The 12,357-nt window shown below is 40.3% G+C and overlaps 1 protein-coding gene across 1 annotated transcript in view; it reads right to left on the reverse strand.

Annotated features, from left to right (window-relative positions):
• Nucleotides 1-8,741, reverse strand: part of LOC137159527 (carbohydrate sulfotransferase 9-like) — a 31,248-nt gene extending 22,507 nt beyond the window's left edge. Inside the window, exon 1 of the mRNA XM_067557952.1 lies at nt 8,457-8,741. The gene's annotated coding sequence lies outside the window, so the exon portion shown is untranslated. The remainder of the gene's footprint in view (nt 1-8,456) is intronic.
• Nucleotides 8,742-12,357: the final 3,616 nt, after the last annotated feature.

The following is a 12,357-nucleotide window of genomic DNA, read 5'->3' on the forward strand; positions in this document are numbered from 1 at the left end:
TAGACAGGTGCTTTACAAACCACTCATGTCCTCTAGTATGATCTTGTGGTCTGTATCAAACACCAACTAATGCCCAATCTTATGCTTGATCTGTTACAACATTAACCGATAGCATGTTCTTCCCTAACCTCATTCTTAGAAATGGCTGAACCATTTTAGCTGACACTTTTTTTAAAAATTCAGCCTTGGGCAGATACCTGGCATGAAAAATTTCAGTCCAAACTGTTAAAGACTGGCAAAGTTATAAGCAACTGAAAGCAGAGTCTTTTAATGGAAACTGTTGGACAACCTGAACTATAGGCTACCTTCAACACGCACACACAAATTTAGATGTATATTGAGAGATCAACAGTATAATAGTCATTTACACTTCAAATTGGTTTATTATTTGCTCAAAGCAAACTAATAAAAAAGGCTCAAAGGTATTTAAAATCTCCAAGGTGATAAACATATAAATGCAGGTAAGTCTCACACAAACCTTTGGTAAGGACACATTTCAATCCCGGTTAAGCCCAAGGGTGATCTTCAGCACTCTAGCCATGATATGGGGGACATTCCAAGTTAAAAAATGAAATGGCATTAATTATTATATGCTTTACTGATGTGTTTAAGTGCTGATGCAAAAGATTGAAGTCTGAACAATTAAAGGTAGGAGAAATATCTGGAAACTGATATCAATATCAGTAGTTGGGATACATTCTCTGCATAAAGCCTGTCAATCCATTCTGAAGGGAACTATAAATGATCAGATCAGGTTTCACTTTTAGGATTGCCAATATAGCAGGTAGAGGGAATAATATCTGCAATTCCACATGAACAACCAAATACATTTCTTTATGAAAAAAAATAAAGGAGAAGGGAAGTTTACAGTAAGATACCCAAAATGCCTTTCTAGTGTCATGGCGATTCCCTATTTGAGAAATATGGCTACAGTGAACAGAACAACAACAAAGAGGGACCATGAAGGACATCTGGCTTTTTCCTTTATTGAATGTTACTAATACACTATTTCAAGTGTGCTTCAGGTATTTTATATACATAGGTTCCTGGCTTATATAGAAACAAAAGAAATAGGTTGAAAGATATATTATATTAAACTTATAAAGGCCAGGGGGACAACAAAGTTAATTGACACTCATTGGCTGTCTACGCAGCCGTGTAACAAACTCCTATCTTATTGTATTACAGGTGTGAAGGCTTATACTTGAGACGTAGTCTGTGATCACATAACAAAGAGTGTAGCATAAAATATATGCACATGTGAACAGAGAAAAAGTTGCATCTGTATTTCCTAGGAATTTCAGGCCTTCGGTGCATTTCATGGTTTTTATTGATATCTGATAGCTGAACCATGCAACATTAACATTATCTTAACACCATTTTACTCACATTTCCTAGGATTTTAAAAAAGAAATTCCATCATCTGGAAGACACAATCACGTGTCATACAGACACCCTTCACTGCCTCATTTGGGTTTACCATATGCAGTGTAACACTGGTTCTTGCAGCTCCTGAATCACTTGGAATCACCAAAATATGAGAACAGTGTAGCAGGACTGATTTAAAGAGTGCAGGCAAGTACCTCAATCTCAAGAACAGCCCCCAGCATGGAGCAATTCCATATACTCTTGGCTTGCCAAGCCACAGAGATAACAAAATAGTGGTTTCCAACCTTTTGGGTTCGAGGGCCACAAGTATAATTTTTACTACCCGGAAGGGCCACCAGTCTCCGCCAGCAGCCCCTCTCCCCTTCCCACAGCCAGACGGAAAGAGTTCAGGAAGGAGGCTCTCCCGTCCCCCTGGCTCCAGCAGGGAAACCACATGCATCCTGTAGCACCGTGCGCTCCATGTGCCTCCCTAGGCAGTGGCTCCCTTCTGCAGCCAGGGAGACAGGAGATCAGTGCTTCCTTCCCTCGGACTCCAGCAGGGACCCCAGGATTCAGGGACCCAGGCAGAGCACCCCTTGGAGGCTGCAAGGAGCCTGCACTGGTCTTTTAGCCCTGCTGCAACACACTCCGCCTAGGTCCTTAGGCAGTGATTCCCTTCTGCAGCCGGGGAGCAGGGGGCCACTTTTGGTCCCCGGGCCACAGGTTGGGAACCACTGATTTAGGTTATCTTGGAGGAAATATCTGATCTATTAGACAAGACTAGAATGCAATAGGCAAACAAGACAATAAATATAATCTATTTTGGTCTAGGAAGTCTTTATTGAGCATGTGCAAAGTGGGATTTTTCAAAGGCTAATATTTTGGACAAATATGTATGGATTTTCATGAGCATGGCAAAAGGAATAAGTGTGCTAAAATTTCTCAAAGAGGTCGCCAGAATTTTTGAACACAGGCAAAACAATATTTTTTTCCTTAGCCTCATTCTCAGAAATAGCTGCAACATTTTAGCTGAAATCTTGCAAAAAAATTAGCCTGAGGCAGACACTTGACATGGAGAATTTCAGTGCAAACAGTTACCGTTTGGTAGTTATAAGAAACTGAAAACAGGCTCTTGTAATGGAAATTGTCAGGTAACTATAACAATAAGATGTACTACCTGTTCAGATTATACTCTTTTACAATAATAATTAGCCACGATCAATGGTCTAGCGAACGGAAGTACCTGTATCTTAGTTCCTGGCATCTGCAGCTTTCTAGCCTTGACATTGTAATTTGTCAAACTTCTCATATCAATGAATAATGAGATTGAAAAGAGTGAACAACTTTAAACACAAATATTCCCCCTACACAACCTTCCAACTTCCATGTCAGACAAGAGCTTCAACAAATGAAGTATAATAACAATATTAAGATGGAGGAGACATGTAACTTTTGGTGGGGGGGCACAGTTTTGAACCCACGCCCTGCAAAAAATATATATATATAAATCCTGGCAGAAATCTGGGGGAGACGTGACCCCTCCATGTGCTCCCTCTGCATGTGTTGCCTCTGATACAAGATATTTCTTTAGAGAAAGAGAGAAGGAAACTCTAGTCTATGGTATCTTTTAAAGGTACAAACTATAAGAAAATGACTGCAGCAGAGTATGGTGGAGAGCCCTCTGTCACACTGATAAGAACCATGGGACTAAGAAATAAGAAATACTAAGAAATACTCTGTGCTTTCCTATCAGACAATATCAAACGGAGAAGTCCCCTTTCCATAAATGGATTAGACTGCAAATAAACAATTCAGAGATGGGAAGATCACACTGAAAGAATTGCACACTTCTACTTAATGCATGGTATTAAAGGGGAAAGAAGAGAACATTTGCTTTTACCCTACCTGGATAGCTGGCCCAGGCAAACGTTCTTCACCCACACACAGAGGCCTTTCAGAGGGAGCGTCTGGCAAGCTTTGTGAATAGAGGGCTCATTTCCGTCTTCTGCACTCTTTTAAAAATAGGTGGTTCCCTGTGGGCAGCCCCATCCGCAGCGTGTAATGTCCTTTATTGAGTGCGTGTTTCTGGAACATATGTCAATGTTTCCCCTTTTTACAGCATGATTATGGGTCTATAGCAAGTTTTTATAACCTAAAGAATGCCTTGTCCTCATGTAATCTAGACTGACCTCCCTCGTCATTTCTCTAGGAGAGAGGAGTTTCCTGGAGTTTTCACCTCTTTTCCTTCCCTACCCTCCTCTCAGATTTCTGCCAGGATTTATATTTTTATTCCTTTTTTAGCAGTGTGCGGATTTAAAATACATGAGTGCACCTTTTAATTTCACCCCTCCTCTATCAACAGTTATGCATCTTCTCTATCACTCTGGAATGAGAAAGTGAGTTTATTTTTCTTTGGGTTTATGGTTCTTCATTGTTTACGCTCTCGTAGTTCGATGGTATGAAAGTTTAAACCACCAACGTAAAACGTCAGAATTAGGATGGCACAGATGTCTAAAAAGGTCTGTTCTCTAGGTCTTTGGTTTGACTCTGGACCCTGCCAGGCATGATTATAGGGTTTTATTGTTAATTATCTATGTAGCATCATAAATGCATAAGGAATTTTACAAATATAAATAAGTATAAATCAGTGTCACTGCCCTGAAGAGTTTATACTTGAATCCAAACGTGGCAAAATATGGTGGAGGCCACTAAGGACTTGGAGGTGTTGGAAAAATATCCAAATGAGGTTCGTTAGCCCTGCACCAGATAGAAAAGAGATCCAGGCAGGTAGTTGGGCAGTCTCCAAGTTTTATTTCTGCAGAGGTCGGACACTTCCCAACAAGTGGTCAGTGTGAGACCCCGAAGGCATGCTCTCTTGCATATTTATACAAACACAAACAAAGAAATTATATATGCATAAATTCTTAATGCTTATTGGTACACTTAAATTATTATTATTATTACTATTAACGTTACACTTTATACTTCTTCTAACTATAAACATATGCATAACATAAAAATAAGGGCAAAAGGTTTCAACTTATCTATCAACATTGTCTAGACTATGTCTCAAGACTGCAAAAAACAAAAACTAAATTATAACTGACTCCTCGTTTCTTCTGTTAATCTTTCTCTCTGACCTTGGCAGGGATAAGCACCATAAACATATTGAAAAGGAGCGGGAGGGTGATTTCAACAGAAAGCAGAACACTAAAAACAACAAAATGGAGTAACTGTGGTCAAGCAAACAATTATTTTCTTTCAGAGGTGAAGAGGCAGATAATGTGATCAATGGAAGAAGTGGGTTTTTTTAAAGTAGAATAGCTGACAAGAAATGAGGGAGTGCTGTTCCAAGAATAAGGGGAAGCATTAGAGACAGTTCAAAGCAGAAGTGAGGAAGGACGTGAGAGAAGTTTGAGCAGAGTGCTGGTTTCTTGGACAGAGCAGGAGTAAATGACAGCAGAGATTTAGTTGGCAGAATGATTGTGCCATGTCTTGAAAATAAGGGCAAAAGCTTGAAAGCAGTGCAATAAATAGACACTGGAAGACTTGAAGGGGTGCTGTGGTGGGAGCAGATGAGGATTTAGCAGTGACATTTTGGCAGATTAGAGGATAGAGAAGGGAGATGCCAAAAGCATGGGCAAGGATTTTAACAATGGGGACAGTAAGGAAAGGGCAGATTTTCATTGGAATATAGAGGTGGAAGTGGCAGGCCTCAGTGAGTTTAGCAGTCGGTACTGGAGGTGGTGGAGAGTAACTCATCTCATATAACAAGGTGCAGTCTTTGAGTAGGAGGATGTCTATATGACTCAGCCTTATCACATTAAAAACAGGATGTGGGTGAAGAAGGAGGAGTCAGAACTGAAATGGAGTTTGTGAGCCGAGGAAAAGGGGAACATAGTCCATGATAACAGAAAAGGGAGGAAGCGGATGAATTAGCAGGAAAGGTGAGAAGCTGTAGTCCTATTTATCAATATTTTAAAAATTCCTAGGGATATTTTCTCTAAATAAGCCTAGAGCAACACCCTCATCAGTCAGAGTACTATGAGCATCAACAGGAGTACCTCTTTGCCTGCACCTTCCAAGGTTTCACCTCTGGTCTCTTCCATGGAAGAACGTTACACTACATTTGGAAGCTAGCAGAACAGAGAGAGGGGCACACAGAGTGTGGTAAGGTAAGAGGGCACCAGAAAGACCAAAGTTTCAGTGCCCGATATAATGCACAAACAAATAAATTGGCAAAGATGGGAGCCAACACAGGCATAACACGGACCATCCCAAATGATTCCCCACCTGTGGCTGCTGTCCAAAACCACAATATAAAGGCTCCTGGCTTAAAAACATTACAGGAAGCTGATGCCCAAGTTCAAAAATTGGCGAAGCAGAGCAAACAGAAATTGGGAAATTTGGAAGGACATGACAGTTCTGGTATTAGCTAAAAGGAAAAAGAGGATACTGCCATTGGGTAGTTCCTCAGGGGGTACAGAAAGAGATTGTTGAATTAGCTCATCAGGATGAGCACTTCAGGGTTGAAAAGACACTTGACCGACTAGAGGCATCAGGGTGGGCCCAGCAGAAGAGAAGATGTGGAGCATTTTATCTAACACTGCTTACCATGCATAACCAACAACCCACATACACAGATAACAAAAGGGCCTCCCAGGCACCACCTTATTAAAGGACCTTGGCATCAATTGCAAACTGATTAGTAGAAAAGGATTCAAATACTACCTTGTAATTGTGGATGCTTTTGCCACGTGGGTTGAGGCCATCCCCACTCAGAAAATTGATGCCATGATTACCATCAAGGTACCAATAAATGAAATATTTCCCCAATTCGGCTTATCTCAGGTGTTGCTCAATTTTTATCTCAGCAAACCCCTTTTGTTAGGAAAAGGTGGAACTTTCTGACAAACAACTGCTGGATTGTTGACTATACAAAATCCAAGCAGCTAACACCTTTTGAACTGAGTAAAAACATGTAAGTCTTTCCCCTATGATTTCGTTTGGACTTCCTTTGTTCTCTCATGTAATTACCAAAGATGCTTTGAAAATGCTGAATTTAAGAGTATAAAGAGGGAAGCAACCCTACTAGCAAGTGCACTTCAAGACTGAGAAATCATTCCAGACACAGAACTGTCATCCCACCCAGCTTTCTTCTGCGACTACGGATCCAAGCTCTCTGAGTGTAGGTGACAGATAGATAAAATGAATTGAATTTATATTACAAATGAATTGTCTTTACTGTCTATATAACACACACTAAAACCACACTAATCGATTCATTCATAAAATCACGCTGTGCACGTATTAGAAGACACTTGATAGAGCTGCCGCTTTCGTGCGTTCTCTGAGAAAGCCGCTTCTTTTAGTTACCACTGACAAAGCTGTCTCCAAGTCACTTGCTGCTTGCCCCTCTACAGTTTAAACCACTTGTGCTTTTATTATTATCATGGATAGAAACTGTATGTCTTTTAAGTAGCTCATTCTTTTACAGTAGCCATTAGAAATTGCCTTTAGAATATCTGTTAGTCAATATTGTGTATCTGTTTTTTAATGTCATAACTAAAGTAACTCTGTAACTCTGTTTAATAGCTTGTCCTATTACATTGTAACCAATGTCCCACGAGACTCCATATTGCAAATTTGGAACACCGTCTTGAATAACATGCTCCATTTTGTACTCTTGATTAAACTTGGTTTTAGGTGTATATTGTGTAATTTCATTTAGGTGTGTGAACGTGATGTGTGAATGAAGGGTATGTGTGTGTGTGATGGGATCAGTCTCCGATGCCAGCCTGTCCTGATGAAATGCAAATACCACCTTAATGGCTGAAGAATGCAAACAAATCCCAGAAAAAACAAGAAGGATCCACCCCAGAAAAAAAAAAGAACAAAAACAAAGTATAAACAAGATGAGATAAAGTCATGTCTGCAATTGACTGGTGATCAATGATCACACAGGAGCCCTGAGGCAGGGTGACACAGCAGGACTCATAGACTCACATCAAAATTAAAACCTATAAAAGAATGGGTGAGATTGTAAAGCTTTGGGTAATGTTCTGCATAGCATCAAAGAGCATTGGTGTGCGCCCGACAGAGACCCCACTCTCCCTAGTGCCTGGCTTCCCTGGCCAGGTAGCCACCACAAGCTCCGAACACCAGCAACAAACTCAAGCTACAATCTCCAGCAACAACCAGGACTGGTAACTATACCTGACGAACTACAGAACATTTGGTGTGTGTGTATGTGTGAGTAGGTACTAGATATTAGTTATTAACATAATTGTGTTTTTCTCATAATAAACATGGCATATTGCCTTGTTCCCCTGAGTAAGATCCTGCTAGTCTTTTCTTTTACAAGTATAACATTTTGGTGGAGAATTGCAAAAGGGGGAGCATAGCAGTATGCAACGACTATTGTAAAAACTGGTGTGCACACCGTCAGCTTTAGAAAGCCTGGCAATATAGAGGAAGACCTAAAAATTTGTTTTTGTTTGTTTGTTTTTCTTTTCAGTTAACCAGACATATTCTGAAGGATATAGGAGTTTGTCCACCTTGACTCTGAAGGATATAGGAGTCTGGGTATCATCATTTTTGTAACCAGGTTAACCAGACAGACCCTGAAGGATATAGGAATTTAGGTTTGGGTGTTATTAGTGTTGCTGCTCTTCCAGGAGTTGATATTATATATATGTAATCCTTCTGCCAGACAGAGTCGGCAGCAGCAAGGGCTGGGTTCTATATCTAGGGGTCCCTGTCAATGATACCACACCAAATTGGCTCAAGCTCTCGCCCAGTCACCTGGGAAATCATGCGTTATCCCCTGGGTGCCCCAAAGGGCAATACTTCCCCTCATGCAAGCACAGAGTCTCAGGTTAGAAAGTAAACCTTTTCATAACAGGAATGAAGTAACACAGCACTGGTTTGACAAATAGAATTCATGAACTCAATGAGCCAAACCTGACCCAGAGTACGGGGGCATGTCCTTCGCCTCTCCCTTCTCGCTTTCCCCTGTACTGACTGTCGTAGTTGCAACATCCACCTCTCGGTTGGGGCTCAGCCAGTCCCCTTTCGCAGGCTCCTACCAGATGCAGGCTTGAGCAGGCCTTCTCCACTGCTGTCTCCTACCACCTCCAGGCACCAACCACTCCTGGCTGCCGCCGTCGGCAGAGACGCGTTCTCTGCTGGCGCTGACTGCTGTTGCTCCTGCCATCTGCAGGCACCACCCACTGGTGGCTGCCAGTTAAGGTTTTCCAGTTCTTCTAGTGATTCAGCTCTTAGTGAATTTCAGCTCATGGAAAGTCTTCTGCTGACACAGGAGTAACATCCCTGCTTTTAGCAAACAAAAGACTCCAAGAAGAATCATTAATTCTACATTTGAACATTGGGAGAACATTGTCAATCCATGCCTGAGGGTAGCCCTTTGCCAAGCCTAATGCAATCTCAACAGCAGACTTCTCACCCCCTCCCTTCTCCCTTTACAATGCTGAAACATCCGTCCGCCAACCTTGTTGGGCTCCGGTTAGGTGAGAGTGAATATTTCATCACAACAAGCTAAACACAGATCTGATGCCGTTTGTTCATACAATCGAAGGACATTTCATTACCCCTGCAGTTAACACAAAAATGACTTGCAACACACTCCCAGACACATTAACCATTTCCCATCATGCTCAGCGCTGTGTGCTAATGCAGTATGCTGAGTACTTAATTGTACTCATATAAATACAAAGCCCATGCAAATAACGTGCCCCCTTTCAGCTGCTGAGCAGGGAGAGTGACACACAGACACTCAGATCTTGCTTATATATATATAAGTTCTAGTGTCATTGTTAGTTGTTGTTCGTGTTTTATTGGCAAAATGTTTAAGAAAACAGTCCAGATATATCCCCAAGGAAAAGCAGGAAGCGCTGCCTTTTGTACAAGAACTTACACCCTTTAAGCAGGTTTGGCAAAGGTTCGGGCACAGCCCCCGGACACCAGAGCCACTGTCATTTAAGCTGGGATAGGGACTGGGCTGTGGGTTCAGATGCTCTGAAGTCCCACTACCAGATTTGTTGTTACTATCTATCCTTTTCTTGGCTTAGGTTTTCCTTCTTCCTCTGCTACTGTTTCTCTCTCTCTCTCTCTCTCGCTCTCTCTCTCTCTCTCTCTCTCTCTCGTCCGTCGTGTGTCCCGTGCCCCCCCCCCCCCCCCTTTTGTTTTTCTGAGATTTTGATGGAAGGAACTTTGGATACTCTTTGAATGTAAAACTTTTTTTTGACAAAGCAAAGACTAAGGCAGCTGAATTGCAAAGTTGGGACTTGGTGGCTCAGGTTTTACAAGAACAATATGCCACCTTAAGAAATGAATAAAATACATTAAAATCAGCTCAGTAAAAAAAGTGGCTGATAAACACAGCCCTCCGAATAAGAGAATGGAGAGTTTAAGATTACAAAACCATGTTGCCAGTGAAATATTAAAAGTTATGGCAGCAAAGAATAACATAATAAAGCTAAGATACAGTAAATGGAAAACAAAAGTAAGTGATTTAAAGGAAAAGAGGAGTTAAGAGAATTGCAGTTGAAAGTTTTGGAAAGTGTTATAGGAAAAGAACTCTTGGTTTCTTTGCAGTCATTCTGAAGGAAAAATGGGTCCTTTTTCCCAGAGGAATGGTCTGTGACTCCTGACTGAAATAATCTGAATATGGATGATTTAGTTAAAATCCCTAAAGGAAAAAAGGGTTTCTTTAGAACTTAACTGCCTCCAAATATAGAAAAGGGAATATAATGTGTGTACAGCTGTGTAAAAATAATTAGATCGGTGCAAGGGAAAAAAAGAATTTGTGTATGCAAATATATTGTGTAAATCTGTAAGGTTTTAAGAATTTAAACTAGTATTTCTGGTTTGTAAAACCCTGTTTTGTAAGTTTAAGATGAATTGGTTTTGTTTTGCTTTTTTTAAAATAATGCCACTAAAACTCCATTTGAAACTTTCTTTCAAAGTTGCAAAACTGATAAACACTTTTTTGCCAGACACAGGTAAATTAGTGCTGTTCAAAAAAGAACTAGATTAATTCATGGAGATCAGTGGCTATTAGTCAGGATGGGCAGCGATGCAAAACCATGCTCTGTCCCTAGCCCCCGTTTGCCAGAAGCTGGGAATGGATGACAGAGGATGGATCGCTTGGTGATTACCTGCTCTGTTCATAATCTCTGGAGCACCTATCAGTGGCCTCTGCCGGAAGACAGGAAACTGGGCTAGACAGACCATTGGTCTGACCCACTATGGCCGTTCTTCTGTTCTTATGTATTTGGTTCTCTAGAACATTGACCAATTATTATTGTAAAGTACTATAATCTGAACAGATAGTACCGCTTATTGTTATAACTGCCTGACACTTTCCATTGCAAGAACCTGTTTTCAGTTTCTTATAACTGCCAAAATGTAACTGTTTGCACTGAAATTTTCCATACCAGGTGTCTAATTCAGGCCAATTTTTTTTCAAAAATTCAACCAAAATGTGGTAGCTGTCTCTGAGAATGAAGCAATGGTCACAAATTCTGGTGACTTCTTCAAGAAATTTTATTCCTTGTTTTATTTTATTTTATTTATTTATTTTATTCCTTATTTTAAACCGTTATTCCTTGAAGCAGGGGCTTTAAATTTGGCAGGAGGATATTTATTATCCTCTTTGGCTTCTTCTTTGGCTATTGCATTCTAGTCTTGTCTGATATCTTAGAGAAAATGCACAAACCTAAGTATTATCTCTCTGGCTTGGCAAGCCAGAAATATATGGAATTTCTCCAAGCTGGGGGCTGTTCCTGAGACCAAGCTTCTAGTCTGCACTCTTCAAATCAGTCCTGCAGCACTGTTCTCATATTTTGCTGTCCTCACTGGCTACCAGTGTGTTCCCATTAATGAAGGACTTGAATTGTGGAGTCCATGCCCAAACTTTCCCAAAGATGGGGGAGATTTGGCTTTTTAAGAACTAGATTGTACCAGACACAGCCCTGATTAAGGGAACCACACAGTCCCAGAGGGAGAAGTTGTGCCTCATGGTTTAAATCTGAGTGACATGCTGAAGGTTTCATGATGCTAGTGCTAAAATGTCTTAGGAATTTTTAAAAATGATAGATGATGATTTCCTAATTCAAAAAGGGTTGCATCCAACATGAAGGAATCCTAATTATACCTTTCTTGACAGATAACGAGGAATTGGTCTCAAAACTAAAAATTACTGGTTGTTTAAATGCAAGTGATCATGGCTTGATTACATTTGTTATGTGTAGATAGAATCAAGTCCCTACTACAATATATATAATTGGTGCTTGAAAAGGGCCAATTTCACAAAGCTGATAATAATTATGAGCCAAATCAGCTAGGAGGAAGAATGTAAACAAAAACATGAATGATAATTTGGAATTGTTTAAGAATATTTTTACTAGATACCCAAAGAACCACAATCCCACAATCAAGAAAGAAGGCTACATTGGTTATAAAAACAGCCTGGCTTAGAGGGGAAGTAAAGCAGCTATACAAAATTAAAAAACACATGGATAAAAGGGAAAGTGATAGCAACGAATATAAATTAAAAGCTAGGAATTGCAGAACATTGACGAGGGAAGTTAAAAGGACACAAGAAGAACTCTATGTCCAACAGAGTTTAGGACAATAAAAGGAAGTTTTTAAGTATATAAGGAACCAAAGGAATCCTAACAAAGGTATTGATCCATTACTAGATGGAAATGCTAAAACTGTCAATAATAAGTAAGGAAAAGCAGAAGTGTTCCATATATATTTTTCTTCTGTATTTAAGGAAAAGCCAGATGAGTATTCATATTGGATGATGATGATTAATGATGACATACTTACCGTTTCTATAATAAATAAGGAAGATGTGAAACAGCAGCTACTACATTTAGACATTATTTGATGGACAGGTACAGATAATTTGCATCCAAGAATTGTAAAAGAGCTGGCTGAGGAGCTCGCTGGATCATTAAT

This window comes from Emydura macquarii, unplaced genomic scaffold (assembly GCF_026122565.2).
Source record: "Emydura macquarii macquarii isolate MOO-44397 ecotype Brisbane River unplaced genomic scaffold, CSIRO-AGI_Emac_v2 contig_1876, whole genome shotgun sequence".
Classification (NCBI taxonomy): domain Eukaryota; kingdom Metazoa; phylum Chordata; order Testudines; family Chelidae; genus Emydura; species Emydura macquarii.